This window comes from Aegilops tauschii, chromosome 7 (assembly GCF_002575655.3).
Source record: "Aegilops tauschii subsp. strangulata cultivar AL8/78 chromosome 7, Aet v6.0, whole genome shotgun sequence".
In the NCBI taxonomy this organism is placed as follows: Eukaryota; Viridiplantae; Streptophyta; class Magnoliopsida; order Poales; family Poaceae; genus Aegilops; species Aegilops tauschii.
Genome location: NC_053041.3, coordinates 468,803,618 through 468,816,100, shown reverse-complemented (window position 1 = coordinate 468,816,100; position 12,483 = coordinate 468,803,618).

The following is a 12,483-nucleotide window of genomic DNA, read 5'->3' as shown; positions in this document are numbered from 1 at the left end:
CTAAGTGTTCCTCCGGTATTCGGGAGTTGCATAATCTCATAGTCATAGGAACATGTATAAGTCATGAAAAAGCAATAGCAATAAACTAAACGATTATAGTGCTAAGCTAACGAATGGGTCTTGTCCATCACATCATTCTCTAATGATGTGATCTCGTTCATCAAATGACAACACATGTCTATGGCTAGGAAACTTAACCATCTTTGATTAACGAGCTAGTCAAGTAGAGGCATACTAGGGACACTCTGTTTGTCTATGTATTCACACATGTACTAAGTTTCCGGTTAATACAATTTTAGTATGAATAATAAACATTTATCATGATATAAGGAAATATAAATAACAACTTTATTGCTGCCTCTAGGGCATATTTCCTTCAAATATGTGACACCCTCGATTCAATCGTACACTAATCATACACGCAAATGTGTACGATCAAGATCAAGGACTCACGGGAAGATATCACAACACAACTCTAGACACAAAATAAAATAATACAAGCTTTATATTACAAGCCAGGGCCCTCGAGGGCTCGAATACATAAGCTCGAATACACAAGAGTCAGCGGAAGCAACAATATCTGAGCACAGACATAAGTTAGACAAGTTTGCCTTAAGAAGGCTAGCACAAAAGCATCTACGATCGAAAAGGCAAGGCCTCCTGCCCGGGAGCCTCCTAACTACTCCTGGTCGTCGGCGGCCTCCGTGTAGTAGTAGGCACCAGCGGGGTAGTAGTAGTCGTCAAAGATGGCATCTGGCTCCTGGACTCCACCATCTGATTGCAACATCCGAGAAGAATGGGAAGAGGTGGAAAAATGGGAGCAAAGCAACCGTGAGTACTCATCCAAAGTACTCGCAAGCAAGGATCTACACTACATATGCAACATTATCAAAGGAAGGATGTATATGTGGACTGGGCTGCAGAAATGCCAGAATAGAGGGGAGAGCCTAGTCCTATCGAAGACTAGCATCTTCTGGAAACCACCATCTTGCAGCAACATGAGGGAGTAGAGTAGCATAAAGTAAAGTAGTAGAAGTGTTATCAACCTCAGCCAGAGATCCTTTCTCGACTCCCTGCGAGAAAGCAATCCCAGAGCCATACTATCTAGTTATCACCTCATATCCATGTCTCATCTCAAGTATCCAGTTCTAGTTGTATCGATCGGGATACAACTCCAAGTGTCCGTTACTGTAGGACAGGCTATCGATAGATGTTTTCTTCCCTGCAGGGGTGCACCAACTTACCCACCATGCTCGATTAACTCCGGCCGGACACACTTTCCTGGGTCATGCCCGGCCTCGGCCAAACAATACGCCGCAACCCGACCTAGGTTTAATAGAGAGGTCAAGCACGCCGGACTAAACCTATGCCCCCAGGGGTCATGGGCCATCGCCCCGGGAACTCCTGCACGTTGCGTGGGCGGCCGGTGAGCAGACCTAGCTACCTCCTTAAAAAAGGCGGGAGCTTACCAGTCCAACCCGGCGCGCGCCGCTCAGTCGCATGACGTCTATTAAGCTTCGGCTGATGCATACGATGCAGAACGCCCATACTATGCCCACGTGATGGTTAGTGCTATCAGGCCAGAGGCCCCTCAGATCAAATATCCAAATCGTAGTGGATTAGGAATGCGCGGTAACAAGCAGAGACTCACGAAAGATGTGACCCCGTCGCCCCGTCTCAAGGACTTGCGGCAAGGGCTAGGAATGCCCGGGCACGCCTCGTAATTATCTCGCGGGCACCTTCCAGGTCAACCCGACTCCACATCACTCGCAATTATGCTCACGCGGGTACCCCTCAGGGTCGACCCGTCTTTAGTAACATGGTTCAGTGTAAAGTCATAGTAACCATAGTAACCGTGTGTCCAAACATCAAGGGAAAAACCCGAGGAATCACCCCCGGTGAATTCCACTCGATGTAATCATCAAGGTGAACGTAAGAGGGACCACCCTCGAGGTTCACACTTGAGGGGCTGCACGACAGAGTCGTATCGGAAGTGGTTAAGGCGGAATCACTCTCGATGACCACGATCGAATAACTACACTAGCGGGTTAACATCAGAAGTGCTGATGAGGCCTCACCCTCGGCACTCGATAGTAACCCAGTAGTGTCGAGCAACTAAGGGGAAGTGATGTGCGGTGTCGGGGCCTGGTCTTCGATCCCGTTGATCGGGTCTTCGATGATGAAGCAGGGGCAACAAGGACAAGGTGGAGGTCACTCGTGGATCACTAACCAACCTATACTAAGCAGTTTAGGATAGGCAGGTAGGTAACAATAAGCAGGTTACAATAAACATGCTATGCATCAGAATAGGAGCAAACAATAACAATAGCAAAATCTAATGCAAGCATGAGAGAATGGAATGGACGATATCGGGATGATCAAAGGGGGGGCTTGCCTGATTGCTCTGGCAAGGAGGGGGTCGTCGTCGACGTAGTCGATCACAGGGGCAGCATCGGTCTCGGGGTCTACCGGAGAGAATAGGGGGGAGAAACAGTAAATACATAGCAAGCAAGTGCATAACAGGACAACAGGCATAGCTAGACGTGTTCTAACGCGGTGCTACACGATACCGGCGAAGGGGGATAACATCCGAGAAAGTTTTCCCTGTTCCGGACCTGCGTCAGACAGATGACCGGAGGGGAAATGTTCCATGTTCGCTATGCTAGGAACATGTGGCGGGCGAACGGACCACGTATTTGGATTCGTCTCGTCGTTCTGAGCAACTTTCATGTATACAACTTTTTCATCCGAAATACGGATTATTTTATATGATTTTTCAAAGTTTATTTGAATTTTTGGAATTATTATATTTAGCTTAAACCGAATTGACTAAGTCAATTTTGGCTAGTCAAAGGGCAGTTGTGGCCCACATGTCATAGACTATTTACCTAAACAAATAAATAAATCTAACTTATTTAAAGGGGCTTACATGTCATCTACTAGTATTAGACTAACTTAGCAGAACACACGCACCTAGTAGTACTAAATCTAAGCAAGGGCCTGGCCACTACTGGGCATAGCCCAGCCGGCCACACGCACGGCGCACTCACACACCACGCTGCACACACACACCACGCCGCTCTCAGCACACACGGGCGCACACGGCCATGTCCAGCTGCACGGATAGACACTATGCAGAACACACACACACTACACTCACAGCTCGGCCATGGCCGGCCGTAGCAGCGGCGGCAGCGAGCAGCGGCATCGACAGACAGTAGCGGCAGCAACAGGAGCGACGCAGAAGGCGGCGGCGGCAGCGGCAAACAGCAGCGACGGCACAAGGGGTAGCCAGCAGCAGTACAAGCAGCAAACAGTGGCAGTAGAGCGGCAGTGTAGGCGTAGGCCGGCATGAACGGCCAGGGGCGCGGCGGTAGAAGGAGCAGTAGCAGCTAGCGCGGGCAGAGGAGCAATGGCACAACAGCAACAGCATCATAGCGGCAGTAGCATGAGCAAGCAACATAGCGGCAGTAGCATCAGCAAAGCAGCAGCATGAGCGCGTACGCGGACGCCGAGATTCGGCCATGATGGAGGGTGGCGTGCACGGGTACAAATCGAAGCGGAGACATGGGGGAATCGAAGGGGATGCTCACCCTGGTGTTTGTGGTTGAGGTCAGCGAGCGCGGGGTGACCGGGATGCGTCGAATTTGACGACGAGAGATGGCGGTCGTGGCGAGGAGACGACGGCGATGCAGAGCGTATGGGCCGCCCCGACTCGGTTTGGTGCTCAGGACGGATAAAGCAGGCCACACCGGACCTCCTTGATGTGCTGCCGAGCAACGGAAACGACGGTGGCCGCGATGATGACGGCGACGGCGAGGTGGGGCGGAGGAGGCCGACGAGGCCGAGCGTGAGGGAGGGAGATGGGGGCGAGAAGAGGAGGGTGCTAGGGTTTCGAGGGGGCGCCCGGGGGGGCTTTGTAGGAAGGGGCAGGGGACGGATGGCCGCCACGCATGGCCATCGCCGGCGGATGGCCGCCACGGCCCCCCTTGTCCCCTGTAGCGAGAGGAACAGGACAAGCGGGGTGGGCTGGGTCTTTTGTGTAGCTAGTTGGCCAAATGCCCAGCAGCACCCCTCTCTCTTTTCTGCTTCCTATTTTTTATAACTCTGTTTTGCATATTAATTTGTTAGCAAAAGAGTTTTGTAAAAAGTGTAGATGGCCACATAATTAGTATTGCAATATTTTGAGACCACACACAATGTTTCGCATCATTTGGAAAATTATAAATATTTGCTTATTTTGAAAAAGCCAATTTAAATGCTTTGGGCCACTTATTAATTTCCTAGGAATTTATTTGTGAGTCAAACCATGTTGGTTTCAACATGGCATTCATCAGGGAAATTGTATAGAACTATTCGAACATTTTAGTTTTATAGCTTGAGGAGAAATAATTTTGACTTTTTTTAATTTTGAATTTGAGGTAGGTTTGGGACAAAGTGATGATTAGCAAAATTTAATTATGATGATGTGGCACCATTAATAGGAGTTTACTGTAGCATGACACTTGAGGTGTTAAAAAATAGATCTGAAAATAAATGCAAAAGAAAAGTAGATCGCAAAGGCAAATATATGAGAAAGAGACCCGGGGGCCGTATGTTTCACTAGTGGCTTCTCTCGAGAAAAATAGCAAACGTTGGGTGAACAAATTACTGTTGGGCAATTGATAGAACTTCAAATAATCATGACGATATCCAGGCAATGATCATTACATAGGCATCACGTCCAAGATTAGTAGACCGACTCCTACCTGCATCTACTACTATTACTCCACACATCGACCGCTATCCAGCATGCATCTACTGTATTAAGTTCGTGGAAAACGGAGTAATGCAATAAGAATGATGACATGATGTAGACAAGATCTATCTATGTAGAGATAGACCCCATCGTTTTATCTTTAGTAGCAACGATACATACGTGTCGGATCCCCTTCTGTCACTGGGATCAAGCACCGTAAGATCGAACCCACTACAAAGCACCTCTTCCCATTGCAAGATAAGTAGATCAAGTTGTCCAAACAAAACCCAAATGTCAAAGAATAAATACGAGGCTATAAGCAATCGTGCATATAAGAGATCAAAGAAACTCAAATAACTTTCATGGATCTAAAAAGATAGATCTGATCATAAACTCAAAGTTCATTCGATCCCAACACACACACCGCAAAAAGAGTTACATCATATGGAAATCCAAGAGATCATTGTATTGAGAATGCAGCGAGAGAGAGGAACCATCTAGCTACTAACTATGGACCCGAAGGTCTACAAAGAACTACTCATGCATCATCGGAGAGGCACCAATGGTGGTGGTGAACCCCATCCGAGATGGTGTCTAGATTGGATCTGGTGGTTCTGGACTCTGCGACGGCTGGATGAATATTTCATCGACTCCCCCAGGGTTTTGGGAATATTGGGGTATCTATAGAGCAAAGAGGCGGTCCGGGGGCACCCGAGGTGGGCACAACCCACCAGGGCGCGCCTGGGCCTCCTGGCGCGCCCTGGTGGGTTGTGCCCTCCTCGGGGCACCTCCCCGGCGCAACCAGGGCCCATTATGTTCCTTCTGGTCCAAAAAAATCTTTGTGAAGTGTCGTTGCATTTGGACTCCTTCTGATATTGATTTCCTGCGATGTAAAAAACATGCAGAAAACAACAACTGGCACTTGGCACTATGTCAATAGGTTAGTACAAAAAAATGATATAAAATGACTATAAAATGATTATAAAACATCCAAGATTGATAATATAATAGCATGGAACAATCAAAAATTATAGATACATTGGAGACGTATCAGCATCCCCAAGCTTAACTCCTACTCGTCCTCGAGTAGGTAAGTGATAAAAACAGAATTTTTGATGTGGAATGCTGCCTAACATGTCATATCATATTCTTTTCTTTATAGCATGGACATTTGGACTTTTATGTGATTCAAAGCAATAGTCTAGTTTTGACATGATAATTTAGATACTCAAGGATATCAACAAGCAACCATGTCTTTCAAAATATCAACGCTAAATAAGTTATCCCTAGACCATCATGCTCAACCATTGATCCATTCACAAAACACACTCGCATATTAGCTACACCCAATACTCAACTACGATCATATTGCCTCCCAGTTGGTGCTTTTATAAGAGAAGGTGGAGACTCAAATTCAAAAATAAAAATTGCCTAAAGTAAAAAGAAAGGTACTTCGCAGAGGGAAGTAGGGATTTGTAGAGGTACCAGAGCTCAAAGCGAACAATTTAGAGATAAAAACATTTTGGGAGGTGTATCCATCCCACCAACGAAAATGACTTAGAGTTCCCAACACTTTCCATGCTAGATATATCATAGGCGGTTCCCAAATAGAAAATAAAGTTTATTCCTGTTTTCACCATACTTTCACTTTCCATGGCTAGCCGTATCCGCGGTTGCCCCCCATACCAACACTTTCCAAGGAATTTATTATTTGACAACATAAAGTAAATTCATTTTTTCATTTCAGGTCTGGGCATCCCTAAAACCTTTGCCTTACTCTTGTGCAATGACAAGTGAATAAAAACTCATCGTGAGAATAACACATCCAGCATGGAAAATATTAGCCACCCCTCACCGCTCCGCGAGCGAAACGAACACACAAAAGAGAAGTTTATTTTGAAAATTATAGATGGCACATGCAAATTTGCTTAGAACGGCAAAAGAATACCGCATATAGGTAGATATAGTGGACTCATATGGCAAAACTGGTTTAAAGAATTTTGGATGCACAAGTAGAGATCATACTTAGTGCAAAATGAAGGCTAGCAAAAGATTGAGAAGCTACCAACCAAGAAATTCGCTGGCTCTCTTCTGCCGCCTCCGACCACTGTCCTCTGCTCTTAGACTGCTCCATGCGCGCCCCGGGCACGCGCCGCTTTCAGTTCGAGCGTTTCTGGCCGCAGCTAGAGGGCTTCCAGGATGTCGTTTCTCAAGCCTGGCACTCCTCTCTGCCCGATCCTGATCCCTTTCGTCGGATCGTCGCGCGTATGCAAGCCACTGCCCGTCGGCTCCAAAGCTGGAGTGCGCGCAAGGTGGGCCACATTGCGCTGCAGCTTCAGGTGGCCCGCGAGCTGATCGCCCGCCTTGACGTGGCCCAGGATCTGCGCCCCTTGTCTGCGCCCGAGACTTGGCTTCGCCGCAAGCTGAAGGCGGCTTATCTTGGCCTCGCTAGCCTCGACCGCTCCATCGCTCGCCAGTGCACGCGGTTCTCCTGGCTCAAGAATGGCGAGGCCAGCTCCGCATCCACGCCTCCCACAGGAAGCAACGAAACCACATCTTCTCTCTGCAAGTGGAGGGCAGCACCATCTCCGACCCCGATGCCATGGCTTCGCCCGCTTTCGAGCACTTCTCCCGCATCCTTGGCACCGCTGACGCGCGCACCACCTCGATCAAGGGCGACTTCTACGCCGCCTTTGACAAGCTCTACCTGCTCAACGACTGCGGTTTTTAGAAGCTCAACGAGGCCTTCATCACTCTCCTTTCGAAGAGACCCGACGCTGCCACGCTCAACGATTTCCATCCGATCAGCTTGATCCACCTCTTCGCCAAGCTGTTCGCCAAGGTGCTCTCCCTTCGGCTCGCGCCGAAGCTCTGCACGATGGTCTCCACCAACCAAAGCGCCTTCATCGCCGGACGATGCATCCACGACAACTTTCTGCTCATTCAGCAGACCGCCCGGCTCCTGCACAACTTGAAGATGCCGCGCCTTCTCCTCAAGCTCGACATTGTGTGTGCCTTCGACTCGGTCTCGTGGGCCTTCTTGCTTGACACCCTCTCCAACCTTGGCTTCAGGTGGCGGTGGCGTGAATGGATCTCGATCCTCCTCTCCACGATGTCGACCCGTGTGTTCATCAACGGGAGGCCCGGTAATCCTATCGGCCACGTGTGCGGACTCCGCCAAGGTGACCCTGTCTCTCCGATCCTCTTCGTCCTCGTCATCAACGTGCTCAACTCGCTGATCACCCAGGCCGCGGCTCGCGACGTTCTCCAGAGGCTCACCATACGGTATGCGGCCTCCAGCATCTCGCTCTACGCGGATGACGTGGTGGTCTTTTGCCGTCCGGACAGCACCGACCTCAGCGCCATTCGCGAGATTCTGCGGGTCTTTGGCGAAGCCTCCGGGATGCATACCAACTTCTCCAAGTGCGCCGCACTCCCGATTTGTAGCTCCCCCGAGCAACTGGCCGCCACCTCGCAGACTTTACGCTGCCCGGTATTGCAATTCCCTACCACCTACCTCAGCATTCCACTCTCGGTGAGGAAGATCCCCACTTCTGCGCTTCTGCCCCTGATCGACAAGATGGCGCGCAAGCTTTCCACTTGGCGTGGCTCCATGCTCTCGCGTGGTGAGCGGCTTGCCTTGGTTAGACACGTCCTCTGCGCCATGCCCATGCACCTCCTCATGGCCATGGCCTTGAACAAGAGCATCCTTGGCCAGGCCAACAAGATCATCCGCAGCTTTCTATGGATTGGCCGCAAGGATGCCCGTGGTGGACACTGCCTCGTCGCCTGGCCAAGGGTGTGCCGGTCGCTCTCTTATGGCGGCTTGGGCGTCCGTGACCTTCACCGTGTCGGCATCGCGCTTCGCATCCGCTGGCTCTGGCTCCAGCGCACGGACGAGGCGAGGCCCTGGCAGCACCTTCACCTCCCCTCCGATCCCGAGGTGGCCGCCGTGTTCCGGGCCTCCACCGTTTGGGCCGTGGGGGACGGTTCGTCCTGCAGATTCTGGCTGGACCACTAGATCAATGGGCGCACGGCGGCGGAGATCGCCCCCTCGTCTTCGACCTTGTCCCGCGCGGACGCCGCAAGAACCGCTTGGTGCGTGATGGCCTTCACCAGAGGACCTGGGTCCAGGACATCCAGGGCGCTCTTGGCCCTTTGGCGCTGCTGCAGTATGTGGAGCTGTGGAGTCAAGTGCGGCTCGTCCAGCTCTCTGACGCTCCCAATGCGATCCGCTGGCGCTGGACGGAGTCTGGCCATTACTCGGCCAAGTCATGCTATGAGTAGCTGTTTGTCGGCTCCATCCGCGACCCCCACTGGCGCCCCATCTGGAGGTCTTGGGCGCCCACCTGCGTGAAGATTTTTCTCTGGCTCGCCGCCCTCGATCGCTGCTGGATGGCTGCTAAGCTGGCACGCCACAACCTCCCGCACGCCGACTCATGCCTTTTCTGTGATCAGGGCACCGAATGCATCCAGCACATCCTCGCTCGCTGCCCCTTCTCGCGACAAGTTTGGTTCGATACCCTCTCCTGGTGCCGACTACCCATCCCCCCACCGGACCCTGGAGCAGATTTTCTCTCTTGGTGGGAGCACTCCCGCAATTCCCTTCCCACGAGCGCGCATAAAGGCTTCAACTCCCTTGTGATGCTCACGTCTTGGGAGCTATGGAAGCATAGGAACGGTTGCGTCTTCGACGGTCTTCGTCCCTCCACCACCAGCCTTTTCGAGACGATTCGCCAGGAGGCATTGCTTCGGGCTACCGCCGGAGCCAACGGTTTGCACAAGATTGTAGGCATAGGCTAATTCCTTTTGTTTTGGGTCGAGCAGCCCCGGCTCCTGCTGCTCTGGCATTGCGCTTAGCGCCGTTCTCTCATGTACGCCTCATAGTGTAATGCCCTACCTTGTGTTCTATCATATCTATCAATGAAAGATACGCAAGCTTTGCGTATTCACGAAAAGAAACGAATAATCTCATAAGCAAGCATTAAGCATAATTAACACCGAATAATGCACCACAAGTAGGATGTAATTTCATTGCATGACTATTGACTTTCGTGCTTGCATAGGGAATCACAAACCTTAACACCGATATTCTTACTAAAGCATAATGACTCATCAACATAACTCACATATCACATCATCATATCTCAAAACTATTACTAAGAATCAAGTTCATTTTGTCCAATGATCTTCATGAAAGTTTTTATTATATCCTTCTTGGATATCTATCACTTTGGGACTAATTTTCATGTGTTGCTTTTTACAAGCTCAAACAAATATAAGTGAAGATCATGAGCATAAATTTTTTTATTTCTCTCAAAATAATTTAAGTGAAGCAAGAGAGAATTTCTTGAAATTTTTACTAACTCTCAAATAAATCTAAGTGAATCAGGAGAGCATTTCTTCAAAAATACTAAAGCACAACGTGCTCAAAAAGATATAAGTGAAGCACTAGAGTAAGTCCATAGCTCATAAAAATTGAAGTGAAGCATAGAGAGCAATTCTAACAAGTCATGACATAAATTTTGGCTCTCTCAAATAGGTGTGTCCAAAAAGGGGTCAAGATTTAAAACACAAAATAAAACAAGCAAAGACTCATATCATACAAGACGCTCCAAGCAAAACACATAGTATGTGACGAATAAAAATGTAGCTTCGAGTAAAATACCGATGGTCGTTAGAAGAAAGAGGGGATGCCACTCGGGGCATCCTCAAGCTTAGTTGGTTGCTCATTTTTGGATTATAGCTTGGGATGCCGGGGCATCCCCAAGCTTAGGCTCTTCTATCCTTCCTTCATCCGTCGTAAGATAACCCAAAACTTGAAAACTTCAATCACACAAAACTCAACAAAACCTTCGTGAGATCCGTTAGTATAAGAAAGCAAACCACTACTATAAGTACTGTATCAAACCAATTCATGTTTTGTTTTGCATTATATCTACTGTATTCCAACTTTTCTATGGCAAAAACTCATCAAAGAAAACCATAGAGCCATTAAAATAAGCACACAACACAAAGAAAACAGAATCTGTCAAAACAGAACAGTCTGTAGCAATCTGACTATTTCGAATACTTCTGTAACTCCAAAAATTCTGAAAAATTAGGACGACCAGGGTAATTTGTATATTAATCTTCTGGAAAAAGAATTGGCATTTTATCACGTTCTGGTGATTTTTAACAATTGTTTTCGTGAGCGCGTAAGTTTATGCTTTTCAGCAAGATCAAACAACTATCACCCAAGAAGATCCTAAAGGCTTTACTTGGCACAAACACTAATTAAAACACAATCATAACAGTAGAATAATTGTGCAAACACACAAGAACAGAAAGCAAAAATAAATTTTATTCATTGGGTTGCCTCCCAACAAGCGCTATAGTTTTACGCCCTTAGCTAGGCATAAAGCAAGGATCTAAGTTTTGTCATCCTTGGTTCGAGATCCATAAGATGCCCTCATGATTGATTCATATGGTGGCCTAATTCTTGTTCTAGGAAAATGTTCCATACCTTTCCTCAAAGGAAATTGGAACTTGAAATTGCCTTCTTTCATATCAATCACGGTACCGATAGTGCGTAAAAACGGTCTACCAAGAATAATTGGACAAGACGGATTGCAATCAATATCTAGAACAATAAAATCTATGGGCATATAATTCCTATTTGCAAGAATAAGAACATCATTAATTCTTCCCATAGGCTTTTTAATAGTAGAATCCGCCAAGTGCAAATTCAAAGAACACGATTCAATGTCGGTAAGACCAAGCACATCACATAAAGATTTCGGAATTGTTGAAACACTAGCACCCAAGTCACACAAAGCAAAACACTCATAATTTTTAATCTTGACTTTGATAGTAGGTTCCCATTCATCATGCAATTTTCTAGGAATTGAAACTTCCAATTCCAATTTTTCTTCAAAAGCTTTCATCATGGCATCAACAATATGTTTAGTAAAAGCTTTATTTTGTTCATAAGCATGGGGTGAATTTATCATGGATTGCAACAAAGAAATACAATCAATCAAAGAGAAACTATCATAATTAAAGTCTTTGTAATCCAAAAGAGCGGGCACATCACTAGTTAAAGTTTTGACCTCTCCAAACCCACTTTTATCAATTTTCTCAACAAGATTTTCACCGCCGAATCATCGGGACGCCTTCTAGCTAAAGTTGACTCTTCTCCAGTCCCTTTATCATCAATATTAACTTTACTAAACAAGGAATCAATAGAAGAAACACCAGTCATTTTAAGATCTTCACCACTTTTGCGAAAGTAATCACTAGAAAACGCTTTTTCTAAAAATTCTCTTTTAGCTCTAAGCATAGCGGTTCTTTTCTTACTTTCATCCATAGAAACATAAAGAGCTTTAATTGATTCATCAACCTTAGGCGCAAAAATTTTCATCTTGAGATTTTCCACATCATGAGCAATTCTATCAACACTTCTAGACAAATCATCAATCTTACTCAACTTTTCTTCTACGGAAGTGTTGAAAACTTTTTGCGTGTTGATAAATTATTTAATATTATTCTCAAGATCAGAGGTGTTCCTATTATTATTATAAGATTGATTTCCATAGGAATTACCATAATTATTAGAGGAATTACTAGGAAAAGGCCTAGGATTAAAATTACCTCTATAAGCATTGTTGTTGAAATTATTTCGAGAGATAAAATTCACATCTATGGCATCATTATTTTGCTCAATCAAAGTAGACAAAGGCATATCATTAAAATCAATAGGAGCA